The sequence below is a fragment of the Helianthus annuus genome, chromosome 10, assembly GCF_002127325.2.
Source record: "Helianthus annuus cultivar XRQ/B chromosome 10, HanXRQr2.0-SUNRISE, whole genome shotgun sequence".
NCBI lineage: Eukaryota > Viridiplantae > Streptophyta > Magnoliopsida > Asterales > Asteraceae > Helianthus > Helianthus annuus.
The window spans coordinates 63,627,090-63,648,651 of NC_035442.2; positions in this window are offsets into that span (position 1 = coordinate 63,627,090).

Genomic DNA, 21,562 nt, shown 5'->3' on the forward strand with positions numbered 1-21,562 from the left:
TCGTTCGACCGTTTAGTGTAAGCTTCAATCTCTGACCCCGTCATTTTCAAATGATAGAACTCATCTTCCAACTTGTGAATGTCTTCTCGAGTGCAGTATTCACGTTTAATCAGTTCTTTGAAGTCATTCCAAGGGGTGGCGTTAGCAGCTGCCAACCCTAAGATCCGCACTTGCGCGTTCCACCAAGTTAACGCGATTCCTTCCAACGTCCCAGTGGCGTACTTCACCCTGCGATCCTCAGGGCATTCACACATTTCGAAAACCGACTCTAACTTCTCAAACCAATGGAGGAGTCCCACTGCCCCCTCGGTGCCACTGAATGTGCCTGGACGACAGTCCATGAAGTTCTTGAAAGTGCAAACGGGCTGATGAGCGTGTTGACCTAATGTGTAAGATCAGAACGAGGTTAAACATAAGAGTTGTTTAGGAACGTAGGATCTAAAGATCCTAGAATAAGTTACGACTGCAGGGTATACCTCCTGCGTTTGCAGCTGCAAGTGCCGCAGCTACTCGTTCATTGATAAGTTTCGTCAACTGGTCTTGAGTCATGTTCACACGTCCAGACATGATCTTCATAGTAAAAGTAGTGTAAGTGAGAATGGTTCGCGAGTAGTGCGATGACAGAAGAGTGTAAGCACATAAGTGTTCTCAAGCAATAACAAATAGTGAGCAATGTAACTTAAGCATACTACGAGCAAAGTTCTATGCAATTCTAGCATGTAGGCAATAAACATAAACCTTATTACCTAGGATGTTGAGTCTTGCACATGGAGCGAAGCGTCGTTGTGGATCGTTGAGAGCACTGTTCTGGTTATAGTCTGGTTTAAATAAAAATGTTTTCCCATATTAAAACCAAGTTCTCTATAACCAATGGCTCTGATACCAATCTGTCACACCCCCAAAATCCACGTGCGGAGTATCACCGCTTGGGAGCGTGACTGACCAGAATCAAGCCACCAATCATATAGAACCAAATCAAATCCATATGAAAGGTGTTCCAAAACATAAGTAAGTTATCATTGTTTAGCGGAAGCGTATAAGTAAAACCCAATATAAATAAGTATGTAATGTCATAAAGTGTTCAACAAACAATCACGATCCAAGCCCACAACGACCAGCTCCTCCCTGTGCAAGCTCCATGTATCTAACGACCTGCAAGGCATGTAACAGAGGATCAACAACTAGTTGAGCGAGTTCACAGTTTATAGTTCAGTAATTGTAATAGTATAGTAAGCCTTGTATTCGTTCATTAAGTCATCTATCGTAATAGTTCGTATCGCAGCCCTCTAGGCATGTATGCGAAGATTAGGGAAGGTTCTCAAGTATTCTAGACTAGGTATGTTTGTATCGCGGCCACCCGGCACCTGTGCGAAGTTTTAGTGTATAGTTCGCAGCCTTCCTAGGCATGTGTGCGAAGATTAGTCATATTATCGCAGCCAACCCTGGCATGTGTGCGAAGATCAGTCATATTATCGCAGCCAATCCCGGCGTGTGTGCGAAGATCAGTTCTATAAGCATCACTAGTCTAACAGTATCTTAACCAATCACCTTCCTCACCCGAGCATCATATCACCACGTTCCATTATCCAGAGAAGTACAAATAAATAAATCAATCCCATTCCCACCTTGGGAACCCCATGCCTTGGCTGTGTGAACTCACCTTGGTTTGCTCGGTATGCTATGCTCTAGGGTTTATCAAATGTCTAAGTCCGTTACACACGACCTAGGATATGTTGCACATAAATCCAAGATAAGTGATTACATTCAATTAGGGTTTACGTATCTTAAACATCAGTTGTGATCCGTGTGATAGTGATGTACAGAATGATATGACGAGATTGTGCACACGTACAAGATCATGCAATTCCATTCAATAACATACATAACACATGGAATTCAGTCTATGCATCTCAATTGAAAGTCTTGCATCATCAGAAGTCAGGCATCATAAATCATATTGTGATATTATAACTTTCAGTCATACAATCAGGGTTACATCATGTTTAAATCATAGAGGTTGGACACAATCATCACAAGCAAAAGACAACATGCCAAGGTAAGAAATTCGGAGCCTAGGGTTTACTCCCTTCAAAACTCGGACAAGGTGGCCAAAACTCAGACTTATCTTTCCCTAGGTTAATACTCGGACTAGTGTGAGAGTTTTGGGACCATGAAACTCGGACAGGGGGTGGGGATCTTCACAAAAGTCGGACAAGGGAGTGGGGGTTAAAACTCGGACAGGGTATAGCATGTACAAAAATTCGGACCTCACAACTCAAATTACAAAACTCGGACATCAAGCACTCTTAAAAGTCGGACCATGGGGGTGGGGATTAAAGCTCAGACAACCCCTCCCCTACATGCAAAACTCGGACCACACACTTAAAAACTCGGACTCACATGCCTTATCACAAAACTCGGACAAAGGCTTTCCTTTGTCTAAAGCTCGGACCATACTTGTGTTTAAACAAACGTCGGACTAGAATGCAATATACAAAAGTCGGACACTACAATCAAACAAAGTTCGGACTACCTGTTATAAATAAAAGTCGGACTAACAACATTCACAAAGCTCAGACTACAAGCAATCACGATTGTATCAGTTACGTTCTCTATAATCATATAATCAATTACGTTCAGCGATCCAAAACCCTAGTTTCATACATTTCCACAGTACAATCATCAATTGTCAATCGATCATCCTAACATGTCTTGTATTTTAATCATCAAGCAATAATTCTCAATATTCAACATCCTTTCACAATCATCAGAATGAATCACAATTACAGAATTAGCATGTGAAAACTAGGGTTTACAAGAATCACAAGAATCAAGAATTGATACAATCAAACAATCATTTAGGGTTTACAAGTATTACAATAATCCGTAAACAATTACCTTGAATAATTCTAGAGAAGGAGAGGAATCAAAGTGATGAATGTCTTGTGCCAATGATGGTGGTGATGATGATTGCTAGGGGATTAGAGAATACCGTACGTGCTTTGTTTTTTGTGAAAGTGATTAGTGAAGGAGGGATTAGGGTTAAGTATAGTTTAAGTTTCACTAATTACTCTACACACCCTGAATTACTATATCTTACACAAGCACACCATCTCACATCAATTTCACAGTTTAATCACCAAGTTTACATTTTTGACAAGTCTATCACAATTAACACATAACCATGCATAATCATATAATACAATTCATTGTATCAAGACATATACAATTCCATGGCAACTAATTGTGCAAAAAAATAACTACACAATAAATGAACGTGCAATAAATGCAAATTAGAAATCTTGGAAATTCGGTTTGTCACACATTCCATCCACAAACAGATGGCCAGAGCGAACGAATCATACAAACATTGGAAGAGATGCTTCGCGCATGCGTCATGGATCTAGGTGGCAGCTGGGATACTCACCTACCCTTAGTTGAGTTTTCCTACAATAACAGTTATCATACAAGCATAAAGGCCGCGCCGTTCGAAGCTCTGTATGGCCGCAAGTGCCGATCGCCCCTATGTTGGGCAGACGCTGGTGACAAACGTATGGTTGGTCCTGAACTAGTACAAGAAACAACCGACAAGATTGTGCAGATCCGAGAGCGCATTAAGGCGGCTCGAGATCGACAGAAGAGCTACGCTGATCAAAGACGAAAACCCTTAGAATTCGAGGTGGGACACAAAGTGTTGTTAAAGGTCTCACCTTGGAAGGGAGTAGCCAGATTCGGAAAACGTGGGAAGCTGAATCCACGATACATCGGACCCTTCAGAATCTTGGAGAGAATTGGTACCGTGGCGTACAAGTTGGAGTTATCAGAAGACCTTAATGGAGTACATGATACGTTTCATGTGTCCAACCTCAAGAAGAGTCCAACACAAGAGAACGTGATCATCCCCGCGGATGAAGTGCATATTAATGACGCCCTCCGATTTACCGAACAACCCGTTGAGGTTACCGACTGGAAAGTCAACAAGACTAGGAGGAGCAGTGTGAAACTTGTCAAAGTACGTTGGAACTCTAAGCATGGGCCCGAATACACATGGGAACGCGAAGACCAGTTCAAGGAAAAGTATCCCCACTTATTCAAGAAGACTCCTGCGAGAGTTAGTTCAGTCTGAATTTCGGGACGAAATTCTTTTAACGGGGGGAGACTGTGACAACTGGCACAAAACTGGTAACTTCCGTACACTTTAATTATTATTTAATGACTGCAATTATGTGCTTAAATGTCAACATTGACTGATTAGATGCTAAGCAAGTGAATTCATGCACGTTGTATACTACAAAATATTGCTTCATGCAATCGAGAGCGTTGCGTCAGAAATATTAGTAAACTCACCGGTAAGACACACTATGTCAACGGAACTGCAGAAAGCAGTCAGACATTAGAATTGAGGCCTAGGTGTAGGTCCTACGACAAAGGTACATTAAAACACAAGAGTACATATAAGGGTTTAATTTATGGTCGTTACGAAAGCTAAAACACGCACTAAAAGGCACCCGAAACACACTTTAAGTGCAGAACTTTATTAAATTCAGCACAATTCAGCTTTTAACAACTTAAATATTGTGCAGAGATGTCGTTTTATCATCCAAAATATTTCCCTAAGTGACGGGAATTCTTTGTGTCACTAAAAATAACACTAACGACACTTTAAATGCTTTTTAAGCACTTTAACGAATTAGTATCTAACCGAACAACCGAACAATTTGATTCGATACCGATTTCAAGCTTTAAATCACTTTCTTGAAGGTTATACGCAAACTGGTGTTTAAGAGCAATCAGTTTAACGCGACGTACACTCCAGAACTGTGACGTAAGCCAAATATACCCTAAATATCCCTTACATAACTTAGAAATAAGTTTCGAAGGATTCGGTATGGCGAAAACATGTTTATTTGAACTAAAGAACTAATTACGACAAAACTGCGAAACGAACGTTGGTGGCCGCCCGGATAATATTTAATCCCACAAATATTCGGTTATGATTAAAATTTTATTTTAATTAGGTTCGTGTTGAAAAATAAATTAAAACGCTTAAAAACGTTATTTTTTAAGTTTAAGCGCGTACCGTGTGTTCCTACGCGACACAGTGCTTACACTGCAAAACGCAGACAACACAGCAAACCCAGGAATATGCCAGGAATATGCCAGGAATATACCAGGAATATGCTAGGAATATGCCAGGAATATGCCAGGAATATACTAGGAATATGCTAGGAATATGCCAGGAATATGCCAGGAATATACCAGGAATATACCAGGAATATGCCAGGAATATGCCAGGAATATGCCAGGAGTATGCCAGGAATATGCCAGGAATATGCTAGGAATATGCTAGGAATATGCTATATGGAAGGTCTATAAATACCACCATTTCATCACTCCATCTTCACTTCCCTCTCTCCCTCCCTTGTTCTCGGCCCAACCAAGCACCACCGCCACCCTCATTTTCCAACATCATCCATCCATTCCAAGGTGATATTGAGGAGTAAGAAGGCCACTAATGAAGCTCGGTGCAAGCGGATCTTGAAGGACCTTCTTCATTTGCTTTTATCCACCTCTTTTGTCCTCTTGAACTCCCCTAGCCTTGTGCTAGTAGTAAGTGCTTCTAAACATCTTCTTGTTCTTGTTTATCATGGTTAATAGATGATTTAATGGCTAAAAATCATAAACACTAAAGATCACCAACTAAAAGTCTTGTAAAATGATGAACTTAATGGATAATAGGAAAGTAATGGTGTAAAACTTGTTAAACTTGTTTTGTGATGATTATTTTGTGTTGTTTAATGCTAGTAGTAGTTCGGATCGTCATCTAACCCGGCTAGGTTATGTTCATAGAACATGAACTAGTGTATGTCAAAGTATGAAAAGGACTAGATGATGAACACTACTACACAATAACATGAACTTGTGTAAAAGTAAATTTTCTTGTAAAATGAAGTTCTAAACTAGTAGATCTAAAGATCTACAAGTGGTATTTTCGGGAAACCAACTGTAAGACGAAACCATGTTTTAAAACCAGATCTTTCATGAACTAGAGGTGTTTTTATGAACAAACAAGTGTGTGGACACTTGTGTAACAAAAGTTTTAACAAAGAAATAATTTTCGTAAAAACCGACTAGAAGTTGTGAAACTTCATATTCCTTAAAAATAAAGTTTTTAAGAAATTAAACTTATTTTTAAAGATAACAAGACTTACTAAATGTGCGAGTAAGTTACTACACATTTTTGTGAATATTCAAGTTCATGGAATAGAGGAATTAGTATATATTGTTGGTGATTACTGTTGAAGATTGATTGTTGATGAATTAAAAGAAAATAAACACATGTTTTGAAAACATGGGAAACCTCCATTTTTAGGGGAAACTCTGTCAAAATTTTTATAAATTTTTTCACTTAGAAAAATATAAGTATTGGAGAAACTTATTCCCTAAAATTGTATTTAAGAGTATTACCAAGGTTTCCCTAAATTTTTGTGATAAGAAATAAGGATTTCTTCAAGAATAAAAATGGATATAAGTATGTATATTTTTGAGAGAAAAATATATATTATTTTATCACCAACTTTTGTGCTAAGTGTATATAGTATGTGTTATACGTGCTAGCGTATTAAAACTTAAAAATACACTAAATACTCATGAGGAGTATAAACATAAGAACACACATACAACATACAAGAAACATAATTCGGGTGCAAAGTGCAAAACACGAGATACTTAAATTAATATGTGAGGAAATAATATAAGTAAGTTGCTTAGCTAAAAATATAAAATATTTTTAACACAACAATACGAATACAAATGAGAGTGATTGTACTTGTGCGACGCAAGTCTAGTGACTAACGTTAAGAAAACACATATAGGTCACGACGTTAATTAAGCAAACCCGGTGAAGTTTACGACGCACCGGAACGCAAAGTTGTGAGTTCATGCTCCCCTTTTCTTTTAACTGTTTTTAGCTTTATAACTCGGGGGTGAAATACATGTTACAAATACTTCAATATTTACAAATTGATATGTTGTGTACTGAAACGAGAAGTACTCTTGGCGAAAACTAGTGCCAAGAATTGATACGAGAAATCATGTCACGGATAGGGTACCATAAGCACCATTAATCGTGTACATACTAAGACCGCAGAACAAAAGGTTAGATCTAATGGGTTTCAGGGCAGCCCCACTCTTGGTGACAACTAGAACCATGTAGTGTTTTTGTGTCTCAGTCGTGAATCGACTATAGAAAAATGCCTATGGTTTGGTGACTTCCTATGGCGTGTCACATGTTAATGGCTTTGCAACCCATTAACACTTGAGACATATAGAGATACTTGACTCATTCATGAATACGCGTTTTGAAACAAAATACATACCATGTTTTTCATACAAAGTATACAAACGTTCAATACAAAAACTGCATGAATTCACACCAACATTATGTTGACGTTTTTTTTTCCAAAACTCACATGTATTTCAGGTAATTAAAGGTGGATGTGCGCGCGGTCTTACTTATGCTCGTGGATGTCGCTATGTTTTATTTTCGCTAAATAAAGTTGTAACTCTTAAGACAATATGCTATCACGTGTTGTAAACACTTGACTTATGTTTTGGTAATGTAATGTTTGAAGTTATTTTGAGAATATAGTATGTTTACCTTTAGTATGCAATGAGAACCTTTCATGATCACACCTCGTGCTTCCGACGCAGAAAGGAGTGTGACATGAGGTGTATTTAAGGATCTAGTGGTTGTAAATGTGGAACAATGAAGCAACAGGTGTGTCGTATGAAGCAAGATTGGAAGCTTGGGAGACTTGACATGAAGTTTACCATGTTGTGTCGGATGAACAGTTCTAACCCGCATTATTAATTGTATTCCTATATAATTCGTAACTAGAACTTCTCGGTTATTATATGTGCAATATTTCAAAGTTTTATTTTTGGATACGTTGTTACTGGTTAAGAATATTAATGATGTGGTTGTTTAAAATAGGGTTCTATCACTTTGCGTGGATCGTCATAAAATTAAATTTAGCCATATTTTGCATGTTATATTAGCTATTTTATTGGGTTCCATGTGATAGTGAAACTCCGGTCCTCCACACTTACCTAATATGGGTTAGTTTTCTAAAAAAAGATCTGTACATTGGAACACAATAATCAAATTAATATTATGAATAAGATTTTAGAACTAGAAAGATCGCTTACCACATCTTAGTGCACCCAACAAAAAAGGAAGTTATATTGCTGAAACAAACAAATAAGTCATTGAGCTTAAAAAGATGAAAGAGGAATGTCTTAAAGGCTTTTAAAATATGTAATTTCAATTCAAGTTAAAATCTTGCCTACTTTGTTGTTATTGTTCGTTCTGACAACAAATCATTAGATGATAGACTTGATGTGCCACAATTACATGATTAGAAAATATTAGATATATCATTAAATGTTTAGTATTGCTATAGAATTTACATTAAGTGTTCTTTTATTTATAAAATGGACTTTATAGATGCAATCAACTGACTAACAACAACATTGCAACTTTTTTGTTCATCTCTCTGGCACAAAATCTGGTTTCTGTTCTTTTTTTGGTTCACTGATTTTTTATGGTTAAATGTTAGTCATATGAGAGAATTCATAGTCGATTATTCTTTATTTTGTATTAAAATTTTGTATATTTTCTTATAATAATAATAATAATAATAATAATAATAATAATAATAATAATAATAATAATAATAATAATAATAATAATAATAATAATAATACATCTAGTTTTAATGAAGACACCTACAAAATAAAAAAACAAAACAAGTAAAAAAAAAGAAGCAAAGCGTGGTTCCATGTTAAAAAAAATAACGGTAACAAAAACTTGGTTACAATTTCTGACAACAAGTTGGGTGTTTATGGAATTGCATCAATTCTTAGACAATGATATGTTGAATATTTTACGGAATTATGGGATACTGTGTTGTAGCGTTTAGTCTAGACGGAAACCCTCAAATTTTGTAGTAATTAATGCAATTAGGATATGTTTTTGTAATTACTAGTTAATTTTTGACAATTTTTTTTGAAATACGATATTTCTCATAAAGCTTTAACCCTTGGACCTTCAAGGGGAGCTCAACTTTAAGTTTTCTAGTAATAATAAATAGTATTACATGTAAATGTAGTAAAGACACGCAAAAAAATCTAAACTAATTTGGTTACTCTTCATGTAATTTTATCAATTCTTTGACAATGGTACGTGATATATTTGACGAAATTCTAAACACATCGTATTGTATCAGATAATATCAAATAGAAACCCTCAAATTTTGCACACGGAATCATTTATGAATAAACTTATGACATAGGTAGATGAAGGCAAGTTAGATTATAATTCTTATATGGACAAGAAAAGTGATAATGTTATATATAAGTTTTCCTAGACAGATCTATTTATATAAAGTTGTAACTCTTAAGACAATATGCTATCACGTGTTGTAAACACTTGACTTATGTTTTGGTAATGTAATGTTTGAAGTTATTTTGAGCATATAGTATGTTTACCTTTGGTATGCAATGAGAACCTTTCATGATCACACCTCGTGCTTCCGCCACAGAAAGGGGTGTGACATGAGGTGTATTTAAGGATCTAGTGGTTGTAAATGTGGAACAATGAAGCAACAGGTGTGTCGTATGAAGCAAGATTGGAAGCTTGGGATACTTGATGTCACACCCCCAAATTACCACCTAGGGCGTGTCCCTAATGGAGGTGTAACGATCCAATAAAGAGCCACCAATCATATCAAACACAAGTAATAATGTATTAAAATACCCAATTGAAAGAAATGTATCGTTTGAAAAGTTAAACCAAAACCAAAGTATTGAGCGGAAGCATAAAAGTTTAAATGTATAAATGTATCAAAACCAAATCAAAATAACTGTTTATTATGACCACAACCACTCCAGCAGCATCAGACAGCAAGCTCCCAAGTTCCTTCAATAATTACCTACAAGCATGTAAACAAGTGTGTCAGACTACGCTGGTGAGTTCAAGGTTTGTGTTTGTTTACCAAGTTGTGTTACCGATCATGTGAGTAAAACAGTTTACAAGACGATATGTTGTTTGTTGTTATGATGTTTGATGTTTCGATGTTGTTATTACCCGAGTACCGAATGGCCATATGATATGTGATTGCCAACCCCAATGCCTCTATCAAAGCATTGGTCATGTTTTAAGGTAATTAGTTCACGCCCGTTCCCCTTGAACATCGTGAGGGTGCCAAACCTAATAGCGCTATCAACTAATAACCCCCGTTGCCCTACAAGCAACGTGCCGGTAGATGTAGTGGTCTTACAATGATAGAAAACTGAGTACAAAAACCAACATCCCATTACCCATGCATTCCTCATCGGAACGTTACCCGTTATCCCTTCACTGGGATCCATGCTTGAGAAAAGAGCAATGAACTCACCTTTGGTTTGCTCGGTATGTTTATTCACGTATTCAAGTTAATCAATCAAGTCCTAGCATGGTTGTCAAAGCTAATTAGTTTCACATAGACTCGAGTCACATAGTTTCTTACTCATATTACACAAGTAGCACACATGCATTTCACGTATTATCATGCGAGTCACAGTAGCCAATCATATCACAAAGCGGTCTACTAATTCACACGAAGTCAAGTGTTCATATCTCACATACATTCATCATAGTGATAGGCTCATTTATATGCACTTACACTCACAATTAACTCCTAGGTTACTGGACTCATCAGCCCATCAATTAAATTAAGTTAATTTTTGAGTCCCAACCCCTTAAGGTCCCGTTGTGTTTCCTGGACTGAATGTAAAGCCCAGCTACAATACAACCTATTAGGCATTACTCGGCCCAACCTCAAGGCATGTTTTATTGTTTCACAACTTGAAGTCCACGAACATTACGCACATAAAATCCTCCGATCTATACATCGATATCGGCACATATCATAACATGTTCAGTACACACGATGTTCTAACTACACAGCCTAAGTCATTACTTCAATTGATGTGCGGGTCTCTTTTATTCCGCAGTCCACTCATTTACGCGGCCCACTCGTTATCCCGTTTACCCAACATGTTTCATACATCCAACCCATATGGAGGAGCCGGCTGGCCCAACTGGCCCGATTCATCATGCGCAGCCCAGTTCACATGACCGAATTCTGATGTAATGTGGTGTGAAGCCCAGTTTAATTGAATTAATCACTAAGTAACTCATTCGTTTATCCCCTAATAACTTATGTAAATTACAACTGCAATTATCCATATTTATAGTCATATACCATCATATATCGTGCCACCCTTCTAACCAATAACAGACAATAGCAATTATGTTTATGTCACCAATTCTTCTTACTAAATCACATATTATTGGACCATACAACCTCCTTATGCTATTGGACCCCTTTTTATTATATGACCTCAATTCACAAGTATTATTCTAATCAAACTATTACATGCAAAATTTATTAATTTCCTTTGTTGATGTTTGAGCTACAACAGAAATCACATGGGCCGATTCCCTTTATCTAAATTGATAAGGCTCAATTAATTAACAAGCCGACAAATCAAAAGCAAGAATTCAAACAATAACCTTAACTACTCTTTATTTATTTCACATAATATTAATACTTGACTATTCTGAAAACCTTGAAATAATGTGCACATGCTTCGATTCACACATGGGCCGCCATTGTCTAAATATATATATATCCTGTCTCTTAACATAATAATTAACATCACCGATTAACATCATCACACCTTCTGGTTTCGTGGTTACATCCTAGCCGATTACTTCATTACTAACAATATTCCATCGTTTAATCAGCATCAATCAATCCATAAGCAAAACTCTATATAGCATTCTGACCATACGTATTACAATCACATACATGCAACATGATATCACACCAAAAACCATGCAACAATTAAACAATGGTAGCAGACTAACCTAAATACAAGATAAGGTGGGGTTGCTTGCAGCGAGAAGGGGAGACTTCGAAGGAGGAGGGTTTCTGTCGCCGCACGTACGTATGGAATGGTAGGGCTTGTGAGTTGGTTGTTTGAGATTAAGAGATTATAAGGGTAATATTATAAGTAAATAAATAAGTCGGTTGTTTTCTACATTGGCCGGCTGACTAATGGGCTCAGGCCCAAGTGATTTAATGTACTAAAGGGGCTGCCATGATAAACAAATATATATACAACTCAATTTCAATTAAGTGGGCCGATTGCTAATACTGTTACTAATACAAATTTTGGGCTATTCAAGAGTGTAAATATGGTGAATATGCAACCCACTACATGTGCGGCCCAAGATGTCACTATGCTAATTAACCGATTCATTCAACTTTAGCTTAACAGAGTTATCGCTGAGTGGCACGCTTCAACACCTAAGAGAAAGATAGCGAGAAATAAAGATCGTAAGATAGAACGCTACGGACCTTGAAAGTTCGGGTTGTCACATCATCCCCAACTTGAAGGAAATTTCGTCCCGAAATTTAGCAAACTGTCACTGAGGGAGCTAGTTTTGTTAAGCGTTTTCGCGGGGTGTCACATCATCCCCTACTTGAAAGAATTTTCGTCCCGAAAATTGATCTAAAACAATGGCTTGAAGTGAGTTCCGACGAATTCGATCTATAGATACTTTACAACGCCTGGGGGCTAATCTTGTGATCGGTGGAAATGATGGTATGGTGGTTAGCGTTTTGTTATATCAGTTGCCAATCAAAGAAACAGGGAATTAATGAGGTTCGTACAAAGAATCGAGCGAAACAGGGGTCCATTAAACATCCGAAGGATTTGGCCAGCAAATTTGTTGTCTAGAAGTAATTTCCAGTAGTGGTGCATGGCGGCATGGCACAACAGGGAGGTTCGTTACATTGCGGTCGCGCGAGTGTATCATTTGTCCAAAACAGAGTTTGGTGGGTAAAGGTTAGTGTTGCAAAACGACAAACGCGTGTAACTGTGACTGCTTCACTTCTAGCGGCGATGACAAGTGAAAATGATAAGGTTCGTCTACAGGGATGCGTGGGTATAGTTCTCCTAATCCCGTGTTCGTTCGGAAGTTCCATCTAGCGATGCCATCACATGGTTAGCTCTATTGAAACAAGGGTGCACTGGAGGCCCTTGTGATCGGTCTAATTGGTGCATTCGGTACCGTCCAAGTAATGCCTCCCACTTAAATCCAATGACCACGGTTTCCACCGGAGGTTGTAGGTCGTGCAGTTCCTCTCCGTAACACCATCATGGTATATCGCTGGATCATCGGTACCCTCGGATAGAAGCGATGCTCCGCGTGTTGTAGGGTTGGGTTTCAAAAGCTGCAAAGACGTTCTCCGATTTTATTTCTCAAGAATTCACAGCTCCCCGCTATGCTAAGGAGGTTGAAGTTGCGAAACCTTCGAAAATCCTATGATGAAGCTGTGATAGTATCTAGCGAACCTAAGGGATTTCTGTTTCCCATAAGGAATCTGAAATTGCATAAGGTCAATCTGAAATTCCGCCTAACGATGTGGAAGTAAACCAGCTCAATCTTCAGAAGGCATGTCAGAAAATTCATGGATAAGTGGAAGACACTCGATCTTCCTTTCTTAAAGTGGCGAATCGGTGACAAGAGCTAGTATAGCAGAGTAGCCCTTCCGTAGACACTTCTGGGCTTTCACGACTGTGACAATGCCAACAACGGCACCACTACGATGATCTTAAACTGATAAGGATTCCCCACTGGGGAGAGGGAACGCACGATTTTCTTTTTACAGAGAATTTTCTGCTTGATACATAGATAACCATGTCCATGTCAACGACCATGTCAAAACTTACAAGAGTATTGGGAAGTAGGTCAATGTCGAACACTTGACCCACGAGATCAAGTTTACAACCAAAAAGAACATGAGAAGCTTCTATCGAGTTACTATCAGTCAGTTCTACTACATGCTTATTTACAAGAAAGGTGGAAGTCAGTCCTAACTAACGACTGAACCCTAAGGCACAAAACTCCAATCGAAACAAGAGTCAAATAAAACCGAAGTAGAAAAAGATCATTCAAAGAAGACGTACCGGCCTCTACATTGCCATCATTGCGAGTCTCCCCAGCGCCAATAGTAAATACTCTTCCACGTGCTCCGTTCCCACCATTGTTCCCATTGTTGCCGCTCCCAGTATTGTTGTTGTTGCCAGCATTCTGATTAAGCTGAGGGCAATCCCTCTTAAAATGACCCTCGTCACCACACTGAAAGCACCCCTTTTGATTTCCCTGGTTCTGTTGAGACTGTTGCCCTTGCTGTCTCTGATTCGGCTGATTCTGCTGCTGCTGCTGCTTTGGCTGAGGAGCCCTACAATCCTTGGCCTCATGGCCTACCTTGTCGCACCTGCGACAAACTCGATCACACTGCCCATAATGATGAAACCCACATTTGCTACACTGAGGCTTCTTTCCCACATAAGGTCTCTGATTTTGATTCACTGAGGATGATTGGCCAAAGCTGCGAGTACTGCCAGTATCTGTCTTCTTTTGGGGCCGAACCGAGTTGGACGCCTTGTCCATATCACCCCACTTGCGTTTGCCATCAGTGACAGGAGTAGTGGCTGTAGTGGCGGCAGTAGTAGCTTTAGAAACACGCGGTGGCAGTGAGTTGCTTTCCACCTCCTGATCAATAATCTTGTGAGTCAACCGGACAATCTGGGTCAAGTTATTGAGGTTTGCAGCAGTAACCAAACCCATCACTCGCGGAGGTAACCCCTTGATGAATAACTCGATCCTTCGAGACATAGGTCGAGACAAATTCGGACACAAGTCAGCCAGCTCATATGATCGCTTCACATATGCCTCAACCTCAGATCCCACCAGTTTCAGGTCGTAATACTCGTTCTCTAGCTTCTGTATCTCATCACGAGGACAGTATTCCTCCCTCATTAATTCCTTGAAGTCGTCCCAAGTAGTAGCGTTTGCTGCATCAATACCCAGCAGCTGAACCTGGGCATTCCACCAGGTTAAGGCACCATCCTCAAGCGTGCCCGTCGCATACTTCACGCGGTCCCCCACGGGACAGTTGCACATAGCGAACACTGACTCAGCTTTCTCGAACCACCTCAATAGTCCCACAGCCCCTTCCGTTCCGCTGAAGTTCTGTGGCTTACAGTCCATAAACATCTTGAACGTACAGGCAGGCTGGTTGTTTGGGTGCGCGGCTTGGTAGGCTGCCAGAGCCTCAGCCACACGTGTGTTTATCAGATTTGTTAACTCAGCCTGAGTCATGTTGATGCTACCACGACCGTGTCCTCGTCCACTCATGTTTCTTTAATAGGAGAAGGGAATGGATTTAGGAGTCGAAAAACGAGGAATGTGTTCAGGTTTATCACGTTAAGAACGATTAACTACCATATTCATACACAAACAGGGAAGAACCCCTCTTACACTCGTTAAGCCTCATTGGGATTTGCATGCACCACGCGTTATTATTATGTGTGCACCCATAATAATAAGGCGGTTTGCATGCTCCTCTCGATGCTTCTTAACTTATGTTTGAAGTTTCTCCCACCCCAATCAACACAAAATAAGCACTACCAACAAGATTAGAATTTACTAGATGCAAGGGTTAGGTTACACTATCAATGTGTCATGATGCCTACCATGTCGTATCGTGCATGCTATAAATATGGTTACGTTTACTAGGCATATGATGCATAAGCTAAGGAGGAACGAACCTTGCAGTCTGAAGCTAAGTGTCATGGTCATCGTTTGGATCAATTCGGTTATAGTCTGGTTTTATGAAAACATTTTTAAAACCGAGTTCTCTATAACCAGTGGCTCTGATACCAAACTGTCACACCCCCAAATTACCACCTAGGGCGTGTCCCTAATGGAGGTGTAACGATCCAATAAAGAGCCACCAATCATATCAAACACAAGTAATAATGTATTAAAATACCCAATTGAAAGAAATGTATCGTTTGAAAAGTTAAACCAAAACCAAAGTATTGAGCGGAAGCATAAAAGTTTAAATGTATAAATGTATCAAAACCAAATCAAAATAACTGTTTATTATGACCACAACCACTCCAGCAGCATCAGACAGCAAGCTCCCAAGTTCCTTCAATAATTACCTACAAGCATGTAAACAAGTGTGTCAGACTACGCTGGTGAGTTCAAGGTTTGTGTTTGTTTACCAAGTTGTGTTACCGATCATGTGAGTAAAACAGTTTACAAGACGATATGTTGTTTGTTGTTATGATGTTTGATGTTTCGATGTTGTTATTACCCGAGTACCGAATGGCCATATGATATGTGATTGCCAACCCCAATGCCTCTATCAAAGCATTGGTCATGTTTTAAGGTAATTAGTTCACGCCCGTTCCCCTTGAACGTCGTGAGGGTGCCAAACCTAATAGCGCTATCAACTAATAACCCCCGTTGCCCTACAAGCAACGTGCCGGTAGATGTAGTGGTCTTACAATGATAGAAAACTGAGTACAATAACCAACATCCCATTACCCATGCATTCCTCATCGGAACGTTACCCGTTATCCCTTCACTGGGATCCATGCTTGAGAAAAGAGCAATGAACTCACCTTTGGTTTGCTCAGTATGTTTATTCACGTATTCAAGTTAATCAATCAAGTCCTAGCATGGTTGTCAAAGCTAATTAGTTTCACACAGACTCGAGTCACATAGTTTCTTACTCATATTACACAAGTAGCACACATGCATTTCACGTATTATCATGCGAGTCACAGTAGCCAATCATATCACAAAGCGGTCTACTAATTCACACGAAGTCAAGTGTTCATATCTCACATACATTCATCATAGTGATAGGCTCATTTATATGCACTTACACTCACAATTAACTCCTAGGTTACTGGACTCATCAGCCCATCAATTAAATTAAGTTAATTTTTGAGTCCCAACCCCTTAAGGTCCCGTTGTGTTTCCTGGACTGAATGTAAAGCCCAGCTACAATACAGCCTATTAGGCATTACTCGGCCCAACCTCAAGGCATGTTTTATTGTTTCACAACTTGAAGTCCACGAACATTACGCACATAAAATCCTCCGATCTATACATCGATATCGGCACACATCATAACATGTTCAGTACACACGATGTTCTAACTACACAGCCTAAGTCATTACTTCAATTGATGTGCGGGTCTCTTTTATTCCGCAGTCCACTCATTTACGCGGCCCACTCGTTATCCCGTTTACCCAACATGTTTCATACATCCAACCCATATGGAGGAGCCGGCTGGCCCAACTGGCCCGATTCATCATGCGCAGCCCAGTTCACATGACCGAATTCTGATGTAATGTGGTGTGAAGCCCAGTTTAATTGAATTAATCACTAAGTAACTCATTCGTTTATCCCCTAATAACTTATGTAAATTACAACTGCAATTATCCATATTTATAGTCATATACCATCATATATCGTGCTACCCTTCTAACCAATAACAGACAATAGCAATTATGTTTATGTCACCAATTCTTCTTACTAAATCACATATTATTGGACCATACAACCTCCTTATGCTATTGGACCCCTTTTTATTATATGACCTCAATTCACAAGTATTATTCTAATCAAACTATTACATGCAAAATTTATTAATTTCCTTTGTTGATGTTTGAGCTACAACAGAAATCACATGGGCCGATTCCCTTTATGTAAATTGATAAGGCTCAATTAATTAACAAGCCGACAAATCAAAAGCAAGAATTCAAACAATAACATTAACTACTCTTTATTTATTTCACATAATATTAATACTTGACTATTCTGAAAACCTTGAAATAATGTGCACATGCTTCGATTCACACATGGGCCGCCATTGTCTAAATATATATATATCCTGTCTCTTAACATAATAATTAACATCACCGATTAACATCATCACACCTTCTGGTTTCGTGGTTACATCCTAGCCGATTACTTCATTACTAACAGTATTCCATCGTTTAATCGGCATCAATCAATCCATAAGCAAAACTCTATATAGCATTCTGACCATACGTATTACAATCACATACATGCAACATGATATCACACCAAAAACCATGCAACAATTAAACAATGGTAGCAGACTAACCTAAATACAAGATAAGGTGGGGTTGCTTGCAGCGAGAAGGGGAGACTTCGAAGGAGGAGGGTTTATGTCGCCGCACGTACGTATGGAATGGTAGGGCTTGTGAGTTGGTTGTTTGAGATTAAGAGATTATAAGGGTAATATTATAAGTAAATAAATAAGTCGGTTGTTTTCTACATTGGCCGGCTGACTAATGGGCTCAGGCCCAAGTGATTTAATGTACTAAAGGGGCTGCCATGATAAACAAATATATATACAACTCAATTTCAATTAAGTGGGCCGATTGCTAATACTGTTACTAATACAAATTTTGGGCTATTCAAGAGTGTAAATATGGTGAATATGCAACCCACTACATGTGCGGCCCAAGATGTCACTATGCTAATTAACCGATTCATTCAACTTTAGCTTAACAGAGTTATCGCTGAGTGGCACGCTTCAACACCTAAGAGAAAGATAGCGAGAAATAAAGATCGTAAGATAGAACGCTACGGACCTTGAAAGTTCGGGTTGTCACATCATCCCCAACTTGAAGGAAATTTCGTCCCGAAATTTAGCAAACTGTCACTGAGGGAGCTAGTTTTGTTAAGCGTTTTCGCGGGGTGTCACATCATCCCCTACTTGAAAGAATTTTCGTCCCGAAAATTGATCTAAAACAATGGCTTGAAGTGAGTTCCGACGAACTCGATCTATAGATACTTTACAACGCCTGGGGGGCTAATCTTGTGATCGGTGGAAATGATGGTATGGTGGTTAGCGCTTTGTTATATCAGTTGCCAATCAAAGAAACAGGGAATTAATGAGGTTCGTACAAAGAATCGAGCGAAACAGGGGTCCATTAAACATCCGAAGGATTTGGCCAGCAAATTTGTTGTCTAGAAGTAATTTCCAGTAGTGGTGCATGGCGGCATGGCACAACAGGGAGGTTCGTTACATTGCGGTCGCGCGAGTGTATCATTTGTCCAAAACAGAGTTTGGTGGGTAAAGGTTAGTGTTGCAAAACGACAAACGCGTGTAACTGTGACTGCTTCACTTCTAGCGGCGATGACAAGTGAAAATGATAAGGTTCGTCTACAGGGACGCGTGGGTATAGTTCTCCTAATCCCGTGTTCGTTCGGAAGTTCCATCTAGCGATGCCATCACATGGTTAGCTCTATTGAAACAAGGGTGCACTGGAGGCCCTTGTGATCGGTCTAATTGGTGCATTCGGTACCGTCCAAGTAATGCCTCCCACTTAAATCCAATGACCACGGTTTCCACCGGAGGTTGTAGGTCGTGCAGTTCCTCTCCGTAACACCATCATGGTATATCGCTGGATCATCGGTACCCTCGGATAGAAGCGATGCTCCGCGTGTTGTAGGGTTGGGTTTCAAAAGCTGCAAAGACGTTCTCCGATTTTATTTCTCAAGAATTCACAGCTCCCCGCTATGCTAAGGAGGTTGAAGTTGCGAAACCTTCGAAAATCCTATGATGAAGCTGTGATAGTATCTAGCGAACCTAAGGGATTTCTGTTTCCCATAAGGAATCTGAAATTGCATAAGGTCAATCTGAAATTCCGCCTAACGATGTGGAAGTAAACCAGCTCAATCTTCAGAAGGCATGTCAGAAAATTCATGGATAAGTGGAAGACACTCGATCTTCCTTTCTTAAAGTGGCGAATCGGTGACAAGAGCTAGTATAGCAGAGTAGCCCTTCCGTAGACACTTCTGGGCTTTCACGACTGTGACAATGCCAACAACGGCACCACTACGATGATCTTAAACTGATAAGGATTCCCCACTGGGGAGAGGGAACGCACGATTTTCTTTTTACAGAGAATTTTCTGCTTGATACATAGATAACCATGTCCATGTCAACGACCATGTCAAAACTTACAAGAGTATTGGGAAGTAGGTCAATGTCGAACACTTGACCCACGAGATCAAGTTTACAACCAAAAAGAACATGAGAAGCTTCTATCGAGTTACTATCAGTCAGTTCTACTACATGCTTATTTACAAGAAAGGTGGAAGTCAGTCCTAACTAACGACTGAACCCTAAGGCACAAAACTCCAATCGAAACAAGAGTCAAATAAAACCGAAGTAGAAAAAGATCATTCAAAGAAGACGTACCGGCCTCTACATTGCCATCATTGCGAGTCTCCCCAGCGCCAATAGTAAATACTCTTCCACGTGCTCCGTTCCCACCATTGTTCCCATTGTTGCCGCTCCCAGTATTGTTGTTGTTGCCAGCATTCTGATTAAGCTGAGGGCAATCCCTCTTAAAATGACCCTCGTCACCACACTGAAAGCACCCCTTTTGATTTCCCTGGTTCTGTTGAGACTGTTGCCCTTGCTGTCTCTGATTCGGCTGATTCTGCTGCTGCTGCTGCTTTGGCTGAGGAGCCCTACAATCCTTGGCCTCATGGCCTACCTTGTCGCACCTGCGACAAACTCGATCACACTGCCCATAATGATGAAACCCACATTTGCTACACTGAGGCTTCTTTCCCACATAAGGTCTCTGATTTTGATTCACTGAGGATGACTGGCCAAAGCTGCGAGTACTGCCAGTATCTGTCTTCTTTTGGGGCCGAACCGAGTTGGACGCCTTGTCCATATCACCCCACTTGCGTTTGCCATCAGTGACAGGAGTAGTGGCTGTAGTGGCGGCAGTAGTAGCTTTAGAAACACGCGGTGGCAGTGAGTTGCTTTCCACCTCCTGATCAATAATCTTGTGAGTCAACCGGACAATCTGGGTCAAGTTATTGAGGTTTGCAGCAGTAACCAAACCCATCACTCGCGGAGGTAACCCCTTGATGAATAACTCGATCCTTCGAGACATAGGTCGAGACAAATTCGGACACAAGTCAGCCAGCTCATACGATCGCTTCACATATGCCTCAACCTCAGATCCCACCAGTTTCAGGTCGTAATACTCGTTCTCTAGCTTCTGTATCTCATCACGAGGACAGTATTCCTCCCTCATTAATTCCTTGAAGTCGTCCCAAGTAGTAGCGTTTGCTGCATCAATACCCAGCAGCTGAACCTGGGCATTCCACCAGGTTAAGCCACCATCCTCAAGCGTGCCCGTCGCATACTTCACGCGGTCCCCCACGGGACAGTTGCACATAGCGAACACTGACTCAGCTTTCTCGAACCACCTCAATAGTCCCACAGCCCCTTCCGTTCCGCTGAAGTTCTGTGGCTTACGGTCCATAAACATCTTGAACGTACAGGCAGGCTGGTTGTTTGGGTGCGCGGCTTGGTAGGCTGCCAGAGCCTCAGCCACACGTGTGTTTATCAGATTTGTTAACTCAGCCTGAGTCATGTTGATGCTACCATGACCGTGTCCTCGTCCACTCATGTTTCTTTAATAGGAGAAGGGAATGGATTTAGGAGTCGAAAAACGAGGAATGTGTTCAGGTTTATCACGTTAAGAACGATTAACTACCATATTCATACACAAACAG